Source organism: Lynx canadensis, chromosome D4 (assembly GCF_007474595.2).
Source record: "Lynx canadensis isolate LIC74 chromosome D4, mLynCan4.pri.v2, whole genome shotgun sequence".
Classification (NCBI taxonomy): domain Eukaryota; kingdom Metazoa; phylum Chordata; class Mammalia; order Carnivora; family Felidae; genus Lynx; species Lynx canadensis.
Genome location: NC_044315.2, coordinates 50249348 through 50266241, shown reverse-complemented (window position 1 = coordinate 50266241; position 16894 = coordinate 50249348). Strand labels below are relative to the sequence as shown.

General features: G+C 36.4%; 1 long non-coding RNA gene and 1 pseudogene across 1 annotated transcript; one reads left to right on the top strand and one right to left on the bottom strand.

Moving 5' to 3' along the window:
- The first annotated feature begins 486 nt into the window (after positions 1-486).
- On the top strand, positions 487-3588 carry LOC115499624. The gene is made up of 3 exons (XR_003964221.1): positions 487-541; positions 2890-3097; positions 3539-3588. It is a non-coding gene; the product is annotated as an uncharacterized LOC115499624 (long non-coding RNA).
- Positions 3589-10691: 7103 nt separating this feature from the next.
- Positions 10692-14483, bottom strand: LOC115499094 (annotated as a pseudogene).
- Positions 14484-16894: the final 2411 nt, after the last annotated feature.

The following is a 16894-nucleotide window of genomic DNA, read 5'->3' as shown; positions in this document are numbered from 1 at the left end:
ACTACTAAACAGGTCAGTCCGTTTTTTCTTCTAAATCCTTTTCCTAAATTTGAAGGCATTTCCCTTAAACGCATACTCTATTCTGCCCTCTGTAGAAATAGAAATTATATAACGGGCGTATCTAATATATACGCTCTAATACTTGGGGCTAATAATCTATTAGAACAACACGGTGAAAACCTTGACAATTGGCTGGCTATAGTGTCGTGTAGACTCAACAGCCTGAAGAAGCCACGGTATTACATGATTACAGTTGATTTCCCAGCTTAGAGGAATCCTCTGTAGTCGTGTATGCATGTCAAATTATTCAAGTTAGGTTTTGTGTGAATTATTGCTTAATAAATAAGTTGCCTAGTATTTTATAGCTTGGATTCCTGTGGCTCTTCAGGAAACGTGCTAAATATGCCTGTAGTCTGCTGAAATTGGGTAATTCTTATCTTTTTCCCACTAGGCTTCAGGAAAGCAAACGGGATTAGATAAGTTGTGTTATCAAAACCTTTCTGGACCCAAAAAGAGAATTGCACACATTGCCAAGTTCAATGTGAGTTCCTTAGCTCCTGTCTTACGGGGCACATTATTTTATAAAATGCATGCCTTGCCATTTTGAGCCTTAAGTATATTCCAATACTTAGTGTCTTGTTAGCCACCTGGGGGCACAAGTGTACACTCAGTAACTTGATCTGTTTGTAAGCGTTTTCCACATTATTCACTTTTTCCCCCATTATCTAACATTTTCATAAAAAGCAGGGATGTTGTTATCACATAGACTTCTAACCAAAATGACTATGGTTGATCTTCAGTATTTCCAGATTCTGCATTTGCAAATTCTTCTCTTCACTGAAGTTAATTTGTAACCTTAAAATCATGACTCGTGTTTTGGGGGACCTTTGTAGGCCTGTGTCATGGCAAAAAAATTACCTCCCACACACATTCTCAGCTAAGGCTGAACAAGGCAATACTGCCTTCTTGTTTTAGTTCTCATACTGTTAACATATGTCCTTTTCTTAATCTATTTAGTGCCGCGTTCTTTGCATGTTTGTGTTGTTTGTTGGTGATTTTGCTATTTAAAATGGCCCCCAAATATAGGGTCATCCAGTGTTCCTAAGAGCAAGAAGTCTGCCTTACAGAGATGTGTTACATAAGCTTTTTATAGGCATAAGTTACAGTGCTATTGACTACGAATTCAATGTTCATGAACCAGCAATATGTACTAACTAAGGTGTCTTTAAACAGAAACACACAGAAAGCAAGGTTAGGTTATTGATTGGTTGGCAAAAGTGTGATCAGAGACTCACCTGAACCTGACTCTGTATATGCCCTAGGAGCAATGGTTCAGTATTCACTAACTCATTGTTTGTGGGACTCTATAGAACAGAAGTGTGGTGAATAAGGGGAATCGACTGTAGATTCTCAAAATCATGTAAATCTCTTGTAACATGGTAAATGCTGGCATGTAAAGAAGTTAAAAGGCACTGGTGTGAGTAGTACTCCTTTAACACTTCTGTGTTAAAAAGTGCCATTTAACAAGCTTTATTTCTCTGCTCAATTCTCTGTGTTATTTGCACTTCGTACACACTGACAACAGAATGTTCTGCATGACATCAAAAGAGTTTATGCTCCCAAGTCACAAATAAGAACTTGGATTCTAGTTCTTTGTTGACGTTGGATGTCCTTGGGCAAGTTATTTAATTTATCAGAGCTTTATTTTCTTTATCTGTGAAATGGTGATATTGAGTATCCAAGGGTCAGATATATAGGTACTTACGAAAATAATTTCTTTCCCCTTCTCTTAGGAAAAAATTTTTGGAAACATTATTTTCCTTTATTGGCAAATAATACAGTGTTTATAGTTTTCATTTTACTTTGCTATGTAACTCCCCCCCCATTCTTCTATTTAAGTATTGGTTGGTTTTATCAGTGATTCCCCCCCCCACCTTAAAATAAATTCTCACAAATCGTAAGCAACAGGACAAAGGAAGATAGTTTTAACATTTTAAAAGTATATCGCCATAGTGCCTTCCAGAAGGATTGTGACAGTGTACATTCCTATGTGGTGTCTCAGAGTTCCCTTCCCACAAACCTTGACCAAAAATGGGTATTAAATATTTTTTAAAACCTTGTCAATCTGGGTGAAATTTTATTTCCTTGTTTTGTAGGACATTTCCTACGAATGTAGGACATTTTATAGGACATTTGTTATTAATCAAGCTAAACATTCTGGTGTTCCATTCTCTTCTTTTTTCATTATTTTTTTTAATGCTTATTTTTGAGAAAGAGACAGCATGAGCGGGGGAGGGGCAGAGAGAGAGGGAGACACAGAATCTGAAGCAGGCTCCAGGCTCTGAGCTGTCAGTGCAGAGCAGGATGCAGGGCTCAAACTTAAGAACTGTGAGATCATGACCTGAGCCAAAGTCAGACACTTAACTGACTGAGCCACCCAGGCACGCCTTCATTCTCTTATTGTAATGAATGTTGCTGTAGAGAAGTCTGATGCTAGCCTGCTGTTTCTCCCTTTATGAGTCACCGGATACTTAAGCCTGGTTACCTAAAGAATTCTTTCCTTAACTTCAAATTCTAGTCACTTTGGTCAGATATGTCTTGTTAGCAGTTTGATTAACACTTTTACCTTCATACAAAGTGAAGTGTCATTTTCATATGAGAATTAAGGTCTCTCAGTTCACAAAAGTTTTACTAAAGTAAATGCTTCAAAGGTTCAGTTTTATCTCTGCATATTTCTGGGGATACTCCACTTATGTGTGTGTTGAATCACATGGGGTATTACAAATGTAGTCCATTCCACAAGCCTTTGTGCAAAAAGAGATAGTGAAATGATCAGTCTTTTTAAAACTTCTTAAAATCATTCTTCCGTTTTGTGTTGATGCTGTATAGGTTCCAACCAGTAAAGACATCCTTAGCCCATTCAGGGAGCCAGTGGCACCACTGATGAGTCGCCCTGGCATCCTTCGTGCCCAGCAACAGGCAGCACAGATCACGGCTGACATAAAGAGTGGGCAGGCTTTTGTTGCTGCCACTTCAGAACAAAAGAAAACTACATTTGCATGTCCAGTCTCTCAGACCCAAAGGAGAGTCTCAGGAGGTATGAGAAAATCACTTAGTCAAGAAATGGGATTTTACCTTATTTTAAAAAGCATTTCCTATGCAATCCATATATTACCAATTATAGCTGAGTCACTCATGTGGAACTTTATGTGAAAAATATGATTAGCATGATATTTATATAATGTATGCTGTTTGTCCCTAAATGCTAAGCTATAGATGGTAATACCTTATAAGCATTTCTACATAAAGTGAATTGCTTTATAAATTATCTAAATTTGTTCTTATGATACTGGGGTTAGCTATTGGGAATTTTTTGTGTTTACATTTTGTTTCAAGAAAAAAATAGTCTGTAAAGGAAGTATTATGAAACCTTGAATTGATAATTAAACTCTAATCATCTGAGGCTAATGTCATTAACTCTTACCTTTTTTTTTTCTTTTTTTTTCTTTTTTTTTTTTTTGTCATTGAAACATCTCAGAAAATTCACTTCTATCAAACAAGCTTCATCAGGATGTATTTCTATCAAAGGAAAAGCCAAATGCAAAACCAAGCAGATCACACATTCCTGTGAAAAGTGTTGCTGCTTTTCCTGTAAAGGTATTATAAACTAGGTCTGAAGGCCAGAATTTTAGTGCTAATAATCAACTTACCTGTCTACATATAGAGGTCCTGGGAGATTGAATATATATATAATTATATTTTATCTAAAAATATTTTTATATAAAAATATATTTTATATTAACAAAATATATATATATATTTTTTTTCCTGGAGATCCCTCCTTCAGATACATGGCAGACACCAGAGAGAAATTTCAGCTTTTTCTAGTTACTGTCAGATAGTTATTATCATTTTATGATGGGATTTGTGTCTGTGTGTCCATATTTAACTATGTTGTTTATCCTGTTCCTGGAAATATTAGGCATATTTTAGACGTAAAACTTCAGTGGCTCTGATTAAGACTTCTCAACTTTTTTTCAAAGGAAAGTTTCACATTGGAATATACCTTTCCAGAGACATCCAGTGAGGGGTGTATATGTGTGTGTATGTGAAAGAGAGAGAGAGAGAGGCAGGTGGACCTTTCATAAATTATGCCATCAGTGATGGCAGTCCCTCCTTAGTAATTTTTCTCCTATTTGTGGCAATTACTTTTTTTTTCTGTTTACTAAGTATTCTTCAGCAGAAAACTACCTGTCACTTTTAAGGATTTCTTCCTCCTAAAACATCTTTGTGCTTCAAGGGAACAACTACAGGAAAGTGTAACTTTTTTTTACCCCCCTCCCCCAAAAGTGAGACAGATTCACTGATTGTACAGTTCTCAAAGTATCAATAAGTTCTTCTAAAGGAATGCTAACATTATTTATAGCTGGGATATTACTGACAATATTGAGTATGTATAAATCTTTGATAACTTTTATTTAATCTGAGCATTTTTCTTTGTGAAATGGTAACTGACGTTGGGACATAAATTCTTCTTAAGAATGGTACGTGACAAACTTTCCTATTTGCTGAGAAGAGCACACCAGAGCTCTAAGATTCTGGCTGTGGAGAGTAGAGAGATGATTTGAGTAATCGGGTCAGCTAGAATGGGGTACTCACAGGTAGCTTCACTGATTCCACATCCTCATGGCTCCCTTTTGTGAGTGTAGGTAACATTATGCCTTATATTTATTCTATTTTTTAAATGTTTCTTTTTGAGAGAGAGAGCACATGTGTGCAAGCAGGAGAGGGACAGAGAGTGAGGGAGTGAGAGAATCCCAAGCAGGCTCCTCACTGTGCAGATCCCGATGCAGGACTTGATCTCAGGAACCATGAGACTGAGTCACCCAGGCGCCTTCCTATTTACTTTATTTTTAATGAATTTATAACTTTAAATTAGTTTTGAATTTAATTGATAGAGAACTTAACTGAGATAGTTGTACTTGTTTCCTACACATAGTAGGAATTTTAAACAGAAAAATGTGTTTTTCTTTTCGCTAATCAACAACTCTTTTTAACAAGATGCCGAAATACAAAGTGGCTCATCGGAAGCGGGCTTTAGTCACATCAGAATCCTCTGTCAAAGTCCCTGAGGAAGTAAGACAACGCTATGTCAACCTCTTCGTTGAGAAGTATTTGACAGTTTATAAAACAGAGGATGAGGCTGTTAACAAGGTCAGTATATCTGAAGACACACACTTCAAAAGTATTATATTGGAAAAAAAAAAAACCTCAAGAAACAACTTTATTCTTTTTCTCTTTCCCTTTTTCAAAACCAGGCTGTGGGACTGGTTCCTAGAGGATCTTTTTGCTATCCTTAAGTTGTAAAGAGTACCCTGGTTACTCTAGTGACAAAAACTGTCTTAGTCCTGTAATTTTCTTTTTTTTTTAATTTTAATTTTTTATTTTTGGGGGGAGGGCTCAAGTGAGTGAGGGGCAGAAAGACAGAAAGAGAGAGAATCCCACAAGGGGCAGAGAGAGAGGGTGAGAGAGAGAAGCAGGGTTCCCCTGAAGTGGACCTTGAACTCATGAATCCTGAGATCCTGACCTGAGCCTAAGTTGGTGCTTAACCGACTGAGCCACTCAGGCGCCCACTTGTCAAGGCCAATAGTATATTAATCTGAGCAGTGTCTCCCCTCCTTTATATGAAGCATATACTGTCAAGTGAGCCATAGTCCCCACTACTCCCTATTACATACCACTATTTATGCTCATTTATGGGCCAGATCTGGTCTCTTGGAGGCACTTGTCTTTGCAAATCTACTCAAAGCCTTTTTTTTCCAAAATGAAACCTTACAAATCAGGAGCAATAACCATAGCTCCTGTCCCCATGCATATCTTCAAAAGCCTTTGTGGACTCTGGGAGTAATAAGGAGTCAGGGAACTATGGCTCATACACACAATAAGTGCAATCTAAAGGGGAAAAACACTACTCAGCTCCATCTGATAATTGCAGTTTGGCAATTCAAGGTCAATATTTACAGATTTCTAGTCCTCGAAGACTTTTTATGTTAAAGTATTTTAATATTTTAAATATTAAAATTTTTAATATTTTAAATACTGTTAGACAAACACACATCTGAACACTAGATTTGGGCTTGGTTGAGGCTAATTCCCACTTCTCTGGGAGGTTATGAAAAGGACCATGAGTGAAAGCAACGAGAGGCAAATCTTACCCAATTGTGAGGAAGATCTTTATAACTGACACCTCTGCCCATAAAATTGCTGTTTCTTAGAGAGTAGTGAACTGCCAGTTGCTAGAAACATTGGGGATATAAGTGAGTTGTCATCATAACAGATTCTTGTATTAAGAGCGAGGAAGGACTCAGAAGATTCTCTTTATTAACAGTTTCATTGAGATATACTTCACATACCCTATTAATTCACCCATTTTATGTGTACACTGGAGTGACTTTGAGTATATATACTCAAATCAACCACTTGTGCAATCACTACAATTAATCTTAACACAATTCTATCACCCCAAAGAGATCATCTGTTACCGTTCATCTGTCACTCCCCTAGCCCTCCATATCTCTCCTAGCCTTGGGCAGCCACTCACTTACCTTCTCTGTAATTTGCTCTTCTGGACATTTCTAGAATGAGGACTCTGATAATAAGGGATTTTGTTGTGACCAGCTTAATGTTTTCACTTAGAATACTGTTTTCAAGGGTCATCCATACTGTAGTATGCATCATTACTTAATTTCCTCTTGCCAAATAAGACTGGTTTATGGATATACACATCTGTTCATCAGTTGATGGACATTTGGGCTATTTCCATTTATTGGTTATTAATGAACATTTGTACATAAATGGACATTGTAAGATTTTGTGTCAACAGATGATGATGTTTCTCTTGAGCATATAATTGGGTTGAATGACAATTCTATATTTAACTTTTTGAGGAAATACCAAACCGTTTTCCAGAGTAGCTACACTGTTGTATATGCCCATCAGTGATGTGAACAGTTCTAGTCTCTTTACATCCATGCTAGTGCTTGTTACCTGTATTTTGTGGAGCCAACTTATTGGGCATGAAATGGTATCTGATTGTGACTTTGATTTCCCTAATGCCTAATGATGTTGAACATATTTTTCTGTGCTTTTTGGCCATTTGTATGTCTTCTTGGATATGTCTGTACACACATGTTCAGTTCCTTTGCATATATTTTTAGTTGTCTTTTTATCAAGTTTTGAGAGTTCTATATATATTTTGGATACAAGTGTCTTAGTAGATACAGTATTTACAAATATTTTTTCTTTGAGTTGTATTCTTACTGTCTTGACTGGATCATTTGCATTACAAAAAGTTCTTCATTTTGATATATTCCAATTCATCTGTTTTTCTTTGTCACGTGTGATTTTGGTATCCTATCTAAGAAACAAAGAACACAAAGATTTATTACTACTTTATTTTTTCTCAGAATTTTACAGTTTTAGTTACTACATTTAGCATAGGATTCACTTTTTTAAATGACTTTTACATAAGGTATGAGGCAGGGAGTCCAAACATTCATTTGAATGTGGATATCCAATTGTCACAGCACCATTTGTTGAAAAGATTATTTTTTCGCCATTTAATTGTCTTGTCACCTTTGTCAAAAATCAGTTGATCATAAATACTAGATATAAATGAACATAAATTCTGGACTCATTTTATTACATTGATCTCTATTTCTATCCTATACCAGTATTACACAATCTTAATTACTATTGCTTTGTAGTAAGTATTGAAGTTGGAAACGTGACTCCTCCATATTTGTTAAATTTTTTAAACTGTTTTGGGTCCCTGGAATTTCCATATAACTTTTAGGTTCAGCTTGTATTTCCTACAGAAATACTGGATTATAATTTTGATAGCAGTTGCTTTGAATCTCTAGATCAATTTGTGGAGGATTGTCATTTAACAATATTAAGTCTTGTGAACCATGAACATGGAATGTCTTGTGGGTTTTTTTTATCTTTTAATTCCTTTCAACAGTGTTTTGTAATTTTCAGAGTATAAGTCTTTAACTTTTTTGTTAAATTTATTCCTAGATACTGTATTAACACTATTATAAATGGAATTATTTTTGTAATTTTATTTTCATATTGTTCATAGCCAGTGTACAAAAATACAATTAATACTTTTTATCTTGTGTCTTGAACCCTTATATGCCTATTAATTTTTTAAGCTTATTTATTTGAGACAGAGAGAGAGAAAGAGAGCATGCACAAGTGGGAAAGGGACAGAGTGGGGGGGAGAGAGAGAGAGAGAGAGAGAGAGAGAGAGAGAGAGAGAGCGAGCGCGAGCGCATCCCAAACAGGCTACACACAGCACAGAGCCCAATGAGGGGCTTGAACTCAAAAACCTTGATCATGATTTGAGCCAAAGTCAAAAGCCAGACACTTAACTGACTGAGCCACCCAGGCACGCCCCTATTTATTAACTCTAATAGTTTTCAGTGAATTCCTTGGGATTTTCTTCAAAGAAGATGATATCAACTGCAGATAGACACAGTCTTACTCTTTCCTTTCCAATCTGTATATATTTTATTTCATTTTCTTGCTTGATTTCTGTAGCATAAATTTCCAGTAGAATATTGCGTGGAGGTGGTAAGAGGGGGCATTCTTGTCTTGTTCCTTTCCCTAAGAGGAAAGCTTTCAGTCTTTCTCCGTTAAGTACAGTGGTTACTGTAGGTGGTTTTTTAGTTGTTTTTTTTACATGTCCTTTATCAAGTTGAGGAAGTTCCCTTCTATTCCTAGTTTAAGTGTCTTATCATCTTGACTTTATTAATAAATAAAATTTTTTTATTAATTTTTTTTATTAATCTTAAACTCATGCATTTCTTGGATAAACACCCTTGGTCATGGTGTATAGTCTTTTTATGTTGCTGGACTCAGTGTGCTAGAATTTTTGTGTCAATGTTAATTAGGTCTACAGACACGAGTCTGTATTTTTTTTTTTAAATACTACTTTTCTCAGCATGAAGCCCAACATGGGGCTCCATCCCACAACCCTGGGATTATGACCTGAGCTGAAACCAAGACTTGGATACTCAAGCAACTGAGCCACCTGGGTACCCCATTACTGTTATATTTATTGTGATAAAATATGCATGACATAAAATTTCTCATTTTAACCATTTTGGGTGCACAATTCAGTGTTACTAAGTACCTTCACAATGTTGTTTATCCATCACTACTATCCATTTCCAGAGCTTTTTCTTCATCCCAAATAGAAACTCTGTACCTATTAAGGTAATGAATAACTTTTCATTCTTCTCTCCCCGCCTCAGCCCCAGGTAACCTCTATTTTAATTTCTGTCTCTGTGAATTTGCTTACTACAGGTACCTCATCTAAGTTGAGTCATGCAATATTTGTCCTTTTGTTTCTGGCTTCATTGACTTAGTGTAATGTTTCCATAGTTCATTCATGTTGTAGCACATATCAGAATTTCATTCTTTTTGGCAGCTGAATAATACTTTATTACTTGTGGTACCACATTTTCTTTATTCTAGTGATGGACATTGTAGCTTTCTTTGCTTGTAGTAACTTATTCTTTTTTTGGAGTCTCAGGGTTATATTGACCTAATAGAATGAGATGTAAAATGTTCCCTTTTTTAATTTTTGGAAGATCTTATGAATGGTTACTATTCCTTTTTTTTTTTTTTTTTAATCTTGTTTAAATGTTTAGGGGAATTCATCAATGAGGTCTGGGTTTGTGGATATTTTTTTAATTACCAATTCATCTCATAGGTCTACTCTTGAGTCAATTTCATGAGGTTTTATCTTTCTAAAATTTCACATGTCATCTAAATTTTATAATACATTGGTATATATTTGTTCATAGTATTTCTTTATCATTCTTTTTATTTCTGTGAATTGTGTGGTGATGCCTTCTCTTCCATTACTGATTTTAGTAATTTGAGTCTTATTTCTTTTTTCTTAGCCTAGCCAAAGTTTTGTCAATGTTGTTGACGTTTTCAAAGAACCAACTTTTGCTTTTTTAGTTATCTCTATTTTAGAAAATTCTTCATTTCATTTATTTCTACTCATTATCATTTCTTTCCTGCTTTCTTTGGGTTTGGTTTACTAGTAAAATTACAGTTTCTTAAGATGGAAGGCAAAGTTTTTAATTTCCATTTTATTTTTAGTAAAGCCATTTACAATAGGAATTATTCTCTAATCAAAAGGTTTGGTATGTTGTGTTTCCATTTAAATGCATCTCAATTTTTAAATCTCATTTGTGATTTCTTCTTTGCCCCACTGTGTAATTTCCACACATTTGTGAATTTCCCAAATTTCCTGTTGTTGACTTATAATCTAATACCATTGTGATCAGAGAACATACTTTCTGTGATTTAAATCCTTTTAAATTTATTGAGCATTATTTTATGGCCTAACACATGATCTGTTCTGGAAAATGTTCTGTATCTGCTTGAGAGGCATTATATATTCTGCTATTGTTGCACAGAGTGTTCTATAGATGTCTTCTAGGTATAGTTGATTCATAGTGTTGTTGAAATATTTTATTTTCTTCACCATTTGACTTGTTCCCATTATTGAAGTAGGGTACAGAGGTCTCCATTCTTTTTTTTTTTTTTATTTTGACACTGGCTGAAAGAGAACTTTTTATTGCTTTATGTACAGAAAATTCAGCATCCATTTAGCCCAGCTGGGTGGCCATTTCTTTAACCTTTGCCTTTTCCAACTTGGCAATGCAAGCCAGACTTTGGACCCAGGACATTGCCTCCCCAGTGGGGGTGGATTTCATCATATCTGTCTTTTCAATTGGTCCTGATGGCTTCCATCTGCTTAGCCAGACCTCCTTTGTCTTCTGACTTAACCTGTGTGAAGATGACAGTGGTACAAGTCTTCCTGTGAACCAGACAACCCATCCTGGCCTTCCCCTTGATAATGCACTAGGGAATCCCCATCTTAGGACACATGTCAGGCAGGAAGACAACCAGCTCAATGGGGTCCACATCATGTGCAATCACTACCAGCTGAGCCTTCTTTGTCTCCACTAAGGTGGTAACAGTATTAACCCCAGCTCACAGGATGGGCAGCCTCTTAGTGGGGACATCCCCTTTGCCAGCAGCTTTCTTCTCAGCCTGGGCCAACAATCTCTGCTTCTTCTCTTGCTTTATCTCTAGTCTGTATTTGTGGGCCAGTTTAAGCAGTTGAGTAGCTGTTTGGTGGTCCAAGCCCTGGGTGAACTGGCTAATCACAGGTGGCACTTTTAAACGTTCATAGAGAATAACGCTTTGCTGCTGCAGCTAGATGTAGCAAGGCCATTTGACAAAGTGGGTGAGTCCCTTTTAGGCTGAATGTCCCGTCTGATGCCAAAATTCTTGGGCCTTTTATCAAATGGGATTGACTAAATTCTTGGCCTCCTGCTTCTTCACAACAGCAGGCACCAGGCCACCTTCCTCTCCTTGACATTCCTTCCTTTCAGCATCTTGGATGGTTGGAGAAGAGAGAAACTTTAGGTATCCATTCTTAATGTTGAATTATTTGTCACTTGAGTTCTGTCAGCTGCTGCTTTCTGTATTTTGCTGCTCTGTTATTAAATGCATATTTGTTAATAATTGTTAGGTCTCCCTGATGGATTGGCTCTTATCATTATGTCTTTGTCTCTAGTAACAACTTTTGTTTTAAAAATCTACTTTGTCTGATACTAGCATAGCCACTTCACATATATTTTACTATTTACAAAGTACATCTTTTTTTCTCCTTTACTTTCAACCTGTTTGGTCTTTGACTCTAAAGTGTCTATCTAGAGGTGCTTGGCTGGCTCAGTTGGTAGAGCATGCAACTCTTGATCTTGGGGTTGTAAGTTTGAGCCCCATGTGGGGTGCAGATATTACTTAAAGATCTAAAGTGTCTACCTTGTATTCAGTGTAGAGTTACATATTTTTCATGATTCTTCCAGTCTCTTCCCTCACTTGGAGTATTTAATCAATTAACATTTAGTAAGTACTGACCAATAAGAGGATTTACATCATGTGTTTTGCTATTTGTTTTCTATATGTCTTGTGTCTTTTTATTTTCTCTATAATTAGTGCTTTCTTTTGTGTTATATAGATATTTTCTAGTGTATCATTTAAATGCCCATGTCATTTCTTTGGCTATATTTTTTTGGTTACTGTCTTTTTGCCTTTAGGATTACACTTACCATTTTAATTTAAAACAATCTAATTCAGATTAAAACTGCCTTCATTTCAATAGCCTATAAAAATTTTGTTCCAGTATGTTTCCTACCCCCTTCTTTATACCATTATTATTACATGGATTATAACATTATATAAGCCTATCAACACCATTTTGTAGTTACTGCTCTATGCCATTGTTAAAACAGGAGAAAATGATTACATACGAACACATATATTCTTTGATATTTTCCTATAAAGTTATATTTACCAATATTAATTCTCATGTGAATTCAAATAACCATCTAGTGTATCTGTTGTGGACCCCCTAGAGTACTGATAAAAATTTTTACACTTTTCAGCTCCAGAATTCCTAAAAACTTTTTATTTTTAAAATTTCTTTTTATTCATGTTGTCCATGTGGTAAGACCCCATTTTCTTTGCTTCTTTAAACATAGTTTCTTTCATTTTTAAAACATATTTACAAAGTCTTTGTACTTAAAGTCCAAAATGTGGACTTTCTCAGGGACATTTTCTCTTGGCTGGTTTTTATTCTGTATGAGGTACACTTTTTTGTTTCTTTACATAACTCATAATTTTTTTGTTACAAACTGTATGATTAAATAATAACTGTTTTCAGGTACATTTTTGTTTTGTTGCTAGGTTTTGGTTTTTCTTGTTGCTACTTACTTGTTTAGTGACTTTACTGAACTAATTTTGTAGATTCTGTATTCCTTTCAATGTACGGCCACTAAGTTCTCCAGTAGCATTTTTAAGTTCTTGCCTTTAATTTTTATTTTAAGGCCTCCTTCAAAAGGATCACCCTCTGTCAGCATAATCCACTTGTTCGCCAATGACTGGTTAGAAAATTTCCTTAAATGCCTTGTCTGTATGTCTTCCTCCCTTTGCCAGGGGGAATCTATGTGAGAAGAAGTGCCTTAAAACTTAGGTTGACAGCCAGACTTAGCTTTTACGTCCTTGTTCCAGGGCTTCAAGAACAGTCAGTAGTGAGTGAGTAGGGTCTTATCTTTCCCCAGGTCTTTCCCAGGCCACCTTTTAAGCTCCAGGAATATGTCAGGACCTTTCAAAGTTTTTTGTGGTCACCTAGGTCTCCAAAATGTTTTTTAGATTCCTGGCCAGGTTTGGGGTGGCTTAGTTGAGCTTCCGACTTCAGCTCAGGTCATGATCTCACAGTTGGTAAGTTCGAGCCCCACATTGCAGGCTCTGTGCTGACAGTTCAGAGCCTGGAGCCTGCTTTGGATTCTGGGTCTCCCCGTCTCTCTGCCCTTCCCCTGCTCGCTCTCTCTCTCTCTCTCTCTCTCTCTCTCTCTGTCAAAAAAAATAAACATTAAAAACATTAAAAAATTAAAATTCCTGGCCAGGTTCCTGTTTGCCCAACAAGAAATCATAACCTTAGGTGGCTGTCATCTTGCCACCCAGTTGCTATTGTTTTAGTAGCACCCAGGCAATAGGGTCCCCCCGCACCCACCATGAGCTGAGTTCTGACTCAAATACCCACAACACCTTGAGAATAGATTTTCCAGGGAGCTGCTTATTCAGACAAAATATTGTCTGTGTTCTGGGGATGATGTTTTTAGTGTAGCTGTAAAAGAAGTCCATCCTCTCTGTTGGCTACCAGGCTGCCAACTTTTTATCACTATGGCATTAAGCTGGCATGTGGGAAGTGGGTAATGGGAAAACCCTCAAGCTAAAATGGTATAGACTCCATTGTCCTACCGAGGTTCAGTAGTTTCTCTTAAGTAATTCTCAGTTTGTTCTGTGGCTTTGGTTAATTTTCAGAGTTTTGAAATGGTCACTTTAGTTGTTTTGCCAGTATTTTAATTATTTTTATGGGAAGGTGAGTTCATGAACGTTCTTGTTCAGCCATTCCGGAAGTCTGTCTCCTCCAGGATTCTATACTGGTTGAAGAATAATGGCAATGCAAAGACAGACAAAAAAGCAACCTGTTACAGAGACATGTTATCCTTTATTATTTCAATTTGCTTTTCTTCTCTCCTCTCCCCAACCCCCCATGGCTTTCTCTCTGTGAAGTTTAGTGTAGTGAGAAGAATCTTGGCTTTGACGTTTGGTCACTCCTGGATTCATTTACTAGCTCTGCAACAGTAAGATATCTACTTTTTCTTGAGCCTCATACAAGTTAGTCATGATGGCACCCATTCTTACTGATTCACAATGAAGACTGAGAAAACATTTAATGACTATTCTACCAAACCTGCACATACTAGGTGCCCAATAAAGCGTTAATATAATGTTATCGTTATATTACCCTTACCGGTTTCTGTCATTTTTTTATCCATTTGTTTTCTTTTACTGACCTTTAGGATTTTCATGAATCCTAGCATAAAAATAGTGATTACTGGGGCACCTGGGTGTCTCACTCTTGATTTCAGCTCGGGTCATGACCTCACAGTTCATGAGATTGAGACCTGCATCAGACTCTGCGCTGGCCATGGAGCCTGCTTGGGATTCTCTCTCTCTCCTCTCTGTCCTCTTTATCCTCTCTCTCCCCCCCTTGAACCTTTGTTCCTCAAACGAGAATAATAATAAGCACCTTTGATACATTAGAGGCTTGCTTTGAGAATCAAATGAATATGCACTGTAGGCTTTCTGTACTCTATACTGTGGTTTTAGTTTGTGAAGAGAAGTATCTAGTTCCTCGATTTGATTCATGGGGTAATTTTTTTTCTTTCCTCTCAAAAGCCATAAACAGAAAAATGTAAAATAAGTTGCTTTTTATTTGTGCCATTTTCCCCCATCCCTTGAGTTATATTTTGCCATATTTATTCCATTATATTGTAAACATTTATTATCCATCATCTTGAGATTTAATATCTTTTATTATTCACTTCATGGTCTAGGCTAAAATAGAAGAAAAGGCCATTTATGAACGCTGTGGCAGTAGAAATATGTATGTGAACATAGCGATAAATACTCTTAAGAAACTGAGAGATCAAGGTAATTTCTTTATAATTAATCAAGTGATAAGATAAAAACTTGTGATCAACACCTGACATTAAACATGTTTTTTTCATTAGCAGGGTCATTTTTAGGTATTCAATGAAACATAGTTTAAAAATATTCTCTTGAGTAGAACATGCAAGTGGGATTTTTGGTTGAAAATAACAAATTAGATTTGAAATTAGACATATGAATATAACTCCTTGAGAGCAGTTATCATGGAGATAATTAAATTTGGTTTCTAGTTATAAAAGTAACTCATTCCATGTGAAATAGTATTTCTCAGCTCTTTTTTTTCATTACTGCCCCCCTAAGATCTTTTTTAGACATTGTTTTTTCTACCACCCCCACCCCCAACCTCCAGTAGTATTAAGTACTTAAGGAATAATATTTTGTTGGGTAAGGCTGAGTTTTGGAAAGCCACATACCATTGTAATATCTATGATTTTTTTTTCTTTATTCCTCAAGAGCCAGTTTTGTTTGCTTGGGGGTAATCCTACCCCCAATTTTGTTTCCTTGGGGGTATTCGAGAATATATAGCATGGATTCAAATAATACAGAAAAACATTAAAAAAAACAAAACAGCCAAAGACAACTTTATTCCAAATTTTTGATATAGACCCTTCCATAATGACTACAGAAATATATGTAATTTTAATAATTGAGATGAATGCAGTCATTTGATGTATGCTCTAACTTTTTTCACTGAATAAAGGATCCTAGAAATCTTTCATCAGTTGATCTAGAATGTGTGTTAACATCCAGATCGGTATCGTACATTTTAATGACTACATGATACTCTGTTGTACAGACCTGTAGTACTGATACTCCATTGTGTAGAGTGTAGAATACAGAAGAAACACACGCACTGAGTATCTAAGTGGCTTACATGTTTTTTCTACTTTACGTTCTGTGATTAATGGAGTGTGAACTCAAACATTTCCTCATACTAGAGCCTATGTATCCTTAACATAAATCCCTGTGCACAGAGTAGCTAGCAGAAAAGGTCTGCATGTTTAAAATGGGTAAATACTGCTAACTGCCTCCAGAAAACATTTGCTGTTTACATTCCCCACTAATAGGGTAGGAGTATAAGCTTTTTCCTCACACCTTGGAAAAGTTCCTCATTTATCCCGTTCTGGAGTGTGAAAGTATAGACCAGAAATGAAATTATTTTAGCTTTTTATTATTATTATAAGGTTGAAGATCTTCCTTTTATCTATCTCAATTTAAATTGCCTTTTTGCATCTTTCTGTCCCCTTTTATTATCAGCCTATTCATCTGCAACAACCTTTCGCATATCCCCTTTTAATGGGCTTCAAATGTTTTCCTCAGTTTGTCACTCACTGGTACTTCAGCCTTATTTGTGAAGTTTGTAATAATAAAGCTTTTCACTTTTACTTTTTTCTCTTTTTTAATGTTTGTTTTGAGAGAGAGAGAGAGAGAGAGCACGTGTGCACGTGCATGCAAGCAGGGGAGGAGCAGAGAGAGGAAGACAGAATCCTGGGGCAGGGCTCTATCCCATGAACCGCGAGATCATGTCCTAAGGCAAATCAAGGGTCAGACGTTTAACCATCTGAGCCACGCAGGTACCCCTAGAAGCTATTTTAGAAGTGCAGTTAGGGGCACCTGCATGGCTCAGTCGGTTAAGCATCTGACTTCGGCTCAGGTCATGATCTCCGATTTGTGGGTTTGAGCCCCACATCATCCTCTGTGCTGACAGCTCAGAACCTGGAAC